The sequence below is a fragment of the Pseudophryne corroboree genome, chromosome 1 (assembly GCF_028390025.1).
Source record: "Pseudophryne corroboree isolate aPseCor3 chromosome 1, aPseCor3.hap2, whole genome shotgun sequence".
Classification (NCBI taxonomy): Eukaryota; Metazoa; Chordata; class Amphibia; order Anura; family Myobatrachidae; genus Pseudophryne; species Pseudophryne corroboree.
In genome coordinates, this window is record NC_086444.1 from 1037733759 (window position 1) to 1037740251 (window position 6493).

Here is a 6493-nt window from a genome sequence, read left to right on the forward strand (position 1 = left end):
GGTGGGGAGAGTGAGTGCATATGTGTGGAACAGACTGTGCGTGTAGGGGACAGCGGGTGTGTGTGTGTGTGTGTGTGTGTGTGTGTGTGTAGGGGATAGTATATGTGTGTTTATAGGGGACAGGCTGTGTGTGTGTGTGCATTGGGGGAACAGACTGTGTGTGTAGGGGACAGGCTGTGTGTGTGTGTGTGTGTGTGTGTGTGTGTGTGTGTGTGTGTGTGTGTGTGTGTGGGGAACAGGCTGTGTGTGTGCATTGGGGGGACAGGCTGTGTGTGTAGGGGACAGGCTGTGTGTTTGTATAGGGGACAGGCTGTGTGTGTGTGCACTGGAAGAACAGACTGTGTGTAGGGTACAGGCTGCGTGTGTGCATTGGGGGGACAGGCTGTGTGTGTAGGGGACAGGCTGTGTGTTTGTATAGGGGACAGGCTGTGTGTGTGTGCACTGGGAGAACAGACTGTGTGTAGGGTACAGGCTGCGTGTGTGCATTGGGGGACAGGCTGTGTGTGTAGGGGACAGGCTGAGTGTGTGTGCATTGGGGGAACAGACTGTGTGTGTGTAGGGGGCAGGCTGAGTGTGTGTGTGTGCATGTGGGGGATAGACTGTGTGTGTAGGGGACAGGCTGAGTGTGTGTGCATTGGGGGAACCAGGGGCGGACTGGCCCACAGGGGTACACTGCCTGGAGGCCCACCTCCTGCTCTAAGGATCAGATTCCAGACTGAACACTTCAATTATACACTATACATAGGTTACCTTATACTGCACAGGACTATATATTTATCAAAGGGCCCAGACCATACACTATAAGTTGTCCAAGCCTTTAAACATGGGTCCCTACCACTGCATTTCCCCAGTGGGCCCTTCATGCCTCAGTCTGACACTGGGGGGAACAGTAGGGGACAGGCTGAGTGTGTGTGCAACTTTTCTATATAGATTACATAAGCGCTCCCTTGATATTCTATATCATCTGTTTTCACCTCTTGTAATTTTTGTCACTACAGTGGTGACATTTGGGAGCTGCTTAGTAGCAGTTTTAGTTCTATTGAGAGACCAAACAGAATTGATGGCTATGTAAGCGCTAGGGATTGTTTGTTTGGGGATTGGGGGGACAGGCTAGTGTGTGTGTAGGGAACAGGCTGAATGTATGTATGCATTGGGGGAACAGACTGTGTGTAGAGGACAGGCTGTGTACAGTGTGTTTGTGTGTAGGGGACAGGCTGTGTGTGTGTGTGTGTGTGTGTGTGTGTGTGCGCGCATTGGGGAAACAGACTGTGTGTGTAGTGGACAGGCTGTGTGTTTGTGTAGGGGACAGGCTACCGTAATGTGTAAAAGGGCACTCTACCTTCCGTAATATGTAAAAGGTAGCTCTAGCTGCCGTAATGTGTAAAAGGGGGCTCTACCTGGCGTAATGTGTGACAGGGGCTCTACCTGGTATAATGTGTGACAGGGGCTCTACCTGGCGTAATGTGTGACAGGGGCTCTACCTGGCGTAATGTGTAAAAGGGGCTCTATCTGGCGTAATGTGTGACAGGGGCTCTACCTGGCATAATGTGTAAAAGGGGGCTTTACCTGGCGTAATGTGCGACAGGGACTCTACCTGGCGTAATGTGTGACAGGGACTCTACCTGGTGTAATGTATAAAAGGGGCTCTACCTGGCGTAATGTGTAAAAGGGGGCTCTACCTGGCGTAATGTGTAAAAGGGGGCTCTACCTGGCGTAATGTGTGACAGGGGCTCTACCTGGTATGATGTGTAAAAGGGGCTCTACCTGGTGTAATGTGTGTAAGTGGCACTACTGTATGGCGTAATTTGAATAGTGGAGACTACTGTAAAGCGTAATATGAATTGGTATTATTTTATGGCCACGCCCCTTCCTCATGCAGCCATGCCCCTATTATTTTGCCGCGCGCACTAGCCCTATTTTAAATATGGGGGGGCACTGATGCTGCTTCTTGCACACAGCGCTAAAATGTCTAGTTACGGCACTGATAGTGAGACAGGGTGAGTGAGGCATCATGTTACACTGTTTCAACCTTAGCCCCCACCCCAATCCCCGAGCACCAGACACACACTCACAAATAAAAATAATGTACTGGTTACGCTAATAGTGTGCCCGTCAACGTATTTTGAGTCACTGCTGCAGTTTAAGGGAAAAGAAAACCCTATGTAGAGTTTTAAAGTGACTAAAACAATCAAAGAAAAGTACTAAAATGAGCATATGGATCAGTGAGTACCTGATTATATTTTGTTAAAAGGTAAGTTTCATACTGTATACCATAAATTTCTATATCATGAAAAAAAACATTTACAAGGGTGGTCATTCCGAGTTGATCGCTAGCTGCATTTGTTCGCAGCGAGGCGATCAGGCTAAAAAACGGCAGTTCTGCGCATGCTAATGCGCCGCAATGCGCATGCGGGACGTACGGGCACAACAAACAATGCAGTTTTGCACAGGGTCTAGCGATGCATTTCAGTCGCACTGGTTGACATGAAGTGGGCGTTTCTGGGTGGCAACTGACCGTTTTCAGTGAGTGTTCGGAAAAACGCAGGTGTGCCAGGGAAAACACAGGCGTGGCTGACCGAACGCTGGGCGGGTTTGTGACGTCAAATCCGGAACTGAATAGTCTGAAGTGATCGCAAGCGCTGAGTAGGTTTTGAGCTACTCTGAAACTACACCAAAAATTTTTTGCAGGCGCTCTGCGATACAATCGTTCGCACTTCTTCTAAGCTAAAATACACTCCCAGTGGGCGACGGCATAGTGTTTGCACAGCTGCTAAAAACTGCTAGTGAGCAATCAACTCGGAATGAGGGCCAATGTCGGTTACTCTAATTGAGAATAGAAACAGCACATTAGTATAAACACAGATGCTTCTAAAATGTCTCAATTTTATATGTATACAGGAGAGCAAGAGTGAGTAGCATATACTGTATGCTAATTCGGTCTCACGCCAATTGGGTGTTAATCTAATGTTGGCAAAAAATCATAAACTGTTTAATGCGGCAGATTGACGTAATCCCTTGTTAAAAAAACCAGAAAATGTAAAAATGTTTTCCAGGAACCAATATTATAGTGGAATACACTTGTATTGTCCATACATTAAATAGAATGATCACAGTTCCATAACCACAGCAGGCCGGCAGCAGTGCCATGATCGCAGTTGTTAGATTTCATGAAGGAAGCAGGGCTTTATGGGTCTATTTCTAAAGCCTTGAACAGAGATAAAGTGGACGGAGATAAAATACCAGCCAATCAGCTCCTAACTACCATGTTACAGGCTGTGTTAAAAAAAATGACAGTTAGGAGCTGGTTAGCTGGTACTTTATCTCCATGCACTTTATCTCCATCTAAGGCTTAGTAAATAGAGCCCTTAAACACCCAGTAGTAAGCCTCTACCTTTAGTACCTGATGTGGTGGTGCGGTGGCTTCGAAAGCTCTGTGTGCTCCTTATACTGACCAAAGGTGACCCGCTACCTTACGTGCCTGATGCGGTGGTGCGGCGGCTCTATATGTTTGTATACATATACCCATGCGGACACACACACACACACACACACACACACACACACACACACACACACACACACACACCACAACAGCAATAAACATCAAAAGGCTGCTGTGGATGTGTGACTACACATTACAGGGCAATATAAAAAAAAATGAATTAACTGCTCTTTATTTAAGTTATAATGGCAGGGGTTGGTATCGATATTCTGGTGTAGAGATTCCCAATGGCCAGAATGCCAACAGCAGCATCCCATTGTTGAAAATTCCTACGGATTTTGGTATTTTAACCATAATCCTAACCCTAACCCACCCTGCCACAGCCTAGCCCTAACCCACCACTCCCGCAGTTTAACCTTAACTGCCCCCCCACCACCACCACCACCGCAGTCTATCCCTATCTCTCCCCATAGTGCCTAACTCTAAACTTCAGTACTTACTATTTGAACCCGTTGGGATGACGTTGTCGGCATTCTGATAGTTGGGAGCCCCGATATTAACTAAATCCCAATGTCAGAGATACCGTAGTTATCTTGTCATTCTCTAAACTTTTATTTATTAATACATTTCCCATAGATCTCTGTGGTGACATCTAGCTAACAAGCTTGCCTCCATTAGCTGCTAACATGATCTGAAGATAATATTAGCCAGTATTTCCTATGGGCAATGTCCAGCCAACAGGGAACGTCTGATCTAACCCCAGCAGCTGTGCATGAGTAGAAGGTAAGCCCTGAAAGCAGTGGCATAAGTTTGTCCCAGTCACCTGGAGGCAAAATAAATGTTGGTGGTGTATATATATATATATATATATATATATATATACCCAGAACAGTCCACACTCTGGCCTTATCCAGATATGCTGGGGTGACTTCCAGAAACTGATAAATCCTCCAGATCCATCAGTGCCAATATACATTCAGTAAATAGGAGCACTCACCAGTCTTCATAATGTTTCTTATTTTTATTGTTAGCAGCAAGACATCAATCAAGGGGTGTAATCGACATTTCGGTTCCAAATGGAGCCTTTGTCAAGATCATAGAGCACAGTAAATGGTCCCCTTATAAACCCTAAAGTGACCCTCCCCCTAATTAATCAATTATAATCCATCAAGTATTCATGACAACAGCACACAAATATCTAACACATATAATGACAATACATAGACAAATACAACATACAAATAAAAGCATGAAATCCATATATACCGATTAGGCACATGAGTCGTCTGCAAACCGCGGTTCCCAGCGATACACGAGCGGCGTGCGTTCCACTGCGCGCCTTACTTCCGGTATCTGGAACGCAAGTTCCGGACTCGTGACCGGAAGTACGCAGCCCCGTCACTCGGGTCTCATAGCAATGTTCAGCCCTCAATGGTCCGGTCTCCATGGAGACAACTGTTATATCAAGAATGTATATGTAGCTGAAGCAGCATCCTGAAATCATTCGCTGGTACAATGTAATCAGATCTTAAAATTATTAATAAAAAACAGTAGACTCATATGTCTAATCGGAAGGATCACAATGAGTCAACAGTACGTGAATTATAGCATAGTCCTACGTCATTTTATCTCCCAAATATTAATCTTTAGTCCGAAGACTACAATATAAACAATAAACAAAGGGCATGGGCAGCGACACAGACCGTCCACCTAAGGTAGCCACAGACCGCAAAAAAAGAAAAGAAAAAGAATATCAGAAAAAAAAAAAAGTAATAAAAAACTGTGATAAATAAAGATTCAGGCAATAGTCCCGTAGATATGTATAATTTATTCCAGAAAAATACCATATTGGATGCCCTCATTCAGGCCTTTAGGGCGTATAGTGTCCAGCCGATAGATCCATGATGCCTCACGTTGGAGCAATAATTTTGCTCTATCCCCACCTCTTTTTAAAGGAGTTATCCGGTCTATGATCATACACTTCAAAGATGCCAGGGTGTGTTTTGCCTCAAAAAAGTGCCTAGCAACAGGCTTATCTGAGTGTCCCTCATTCAGTGCTGTTCTGATGGATAGGCGATGGTTCGCCATCCTTTCACGGAATGGACGAACCGTTTTGCCTACATACATCAGAGAACATGGGCACGTAAGTGTGTAGATAATGAAATCAGAGGTGCAACTCACTCGCTGGCTGATCTTAATTTTCTGTCCAGTATGTGGATGGTGGAAATATTCACCAGAGGTCATGCTTCTGCAAGTCGTGCAATTCACGCATCGGTAACACCCCTTCTTTTGTGTCGATAGCCAAGAGTCAGATTCTGATTTTAATGGTCTATCTGGCTGCATAAGAATGTCCTTTAGATTCCGTCCTCGTCTAAAGCTGATATCCAGACGGTTCTTAAAGGAAATTGCAGGGTCTCCCCCCAACAACCTGTAAGTCTCCCTGACCGATAGCTGCCTCAGTGCCTCTTTATCGTAATCCTTAGTATCTACTATTACCACAGCACCCCCCTTATCGGCGGGGCGTATGGTTATCAAAGGGTTATCTTTAAGATTCCTAAGTGCATTCCTCTCAAGTGGACTCAAATTAGATCTAATATGTTTCTGTTTGGTGAGTGATTCCTGTATATTCTGATCCAGTAATCTGGTGAAAGTTTTTATACACGGATTTAGTGAGGGTGGATCATATTTACTCCTTTTCTTAAATTGTGTCATAGTGTAGTCCATTTTACGTGTATTTTGAAACTTCTCTGTCAATCTGAGCTTTCTACCTAGCTTGTATTTATCAACTGACCATCTAAATTTATAAAATTTTGGTGTTGGGATAAAGCTTAGCCCTTTAGATAGCAAGCTTGTCTCAGATTCCGTCAGTTTATGCGAAGATAGGTTAATTACTGAATCTTCTGCGCTTTTGTTGTCTTCTTCTTTTCTTTTGTGTTTGCCCCGCCGGAGGTGGGGCCTCCTGCGTTTAAAGTCGTATTATTAATTTTAGAGCGAGTGTTAGCCCTGGGTAGAGGAGGTTTACCAGATATCTGGGAATCAGAGGAGTCCCTA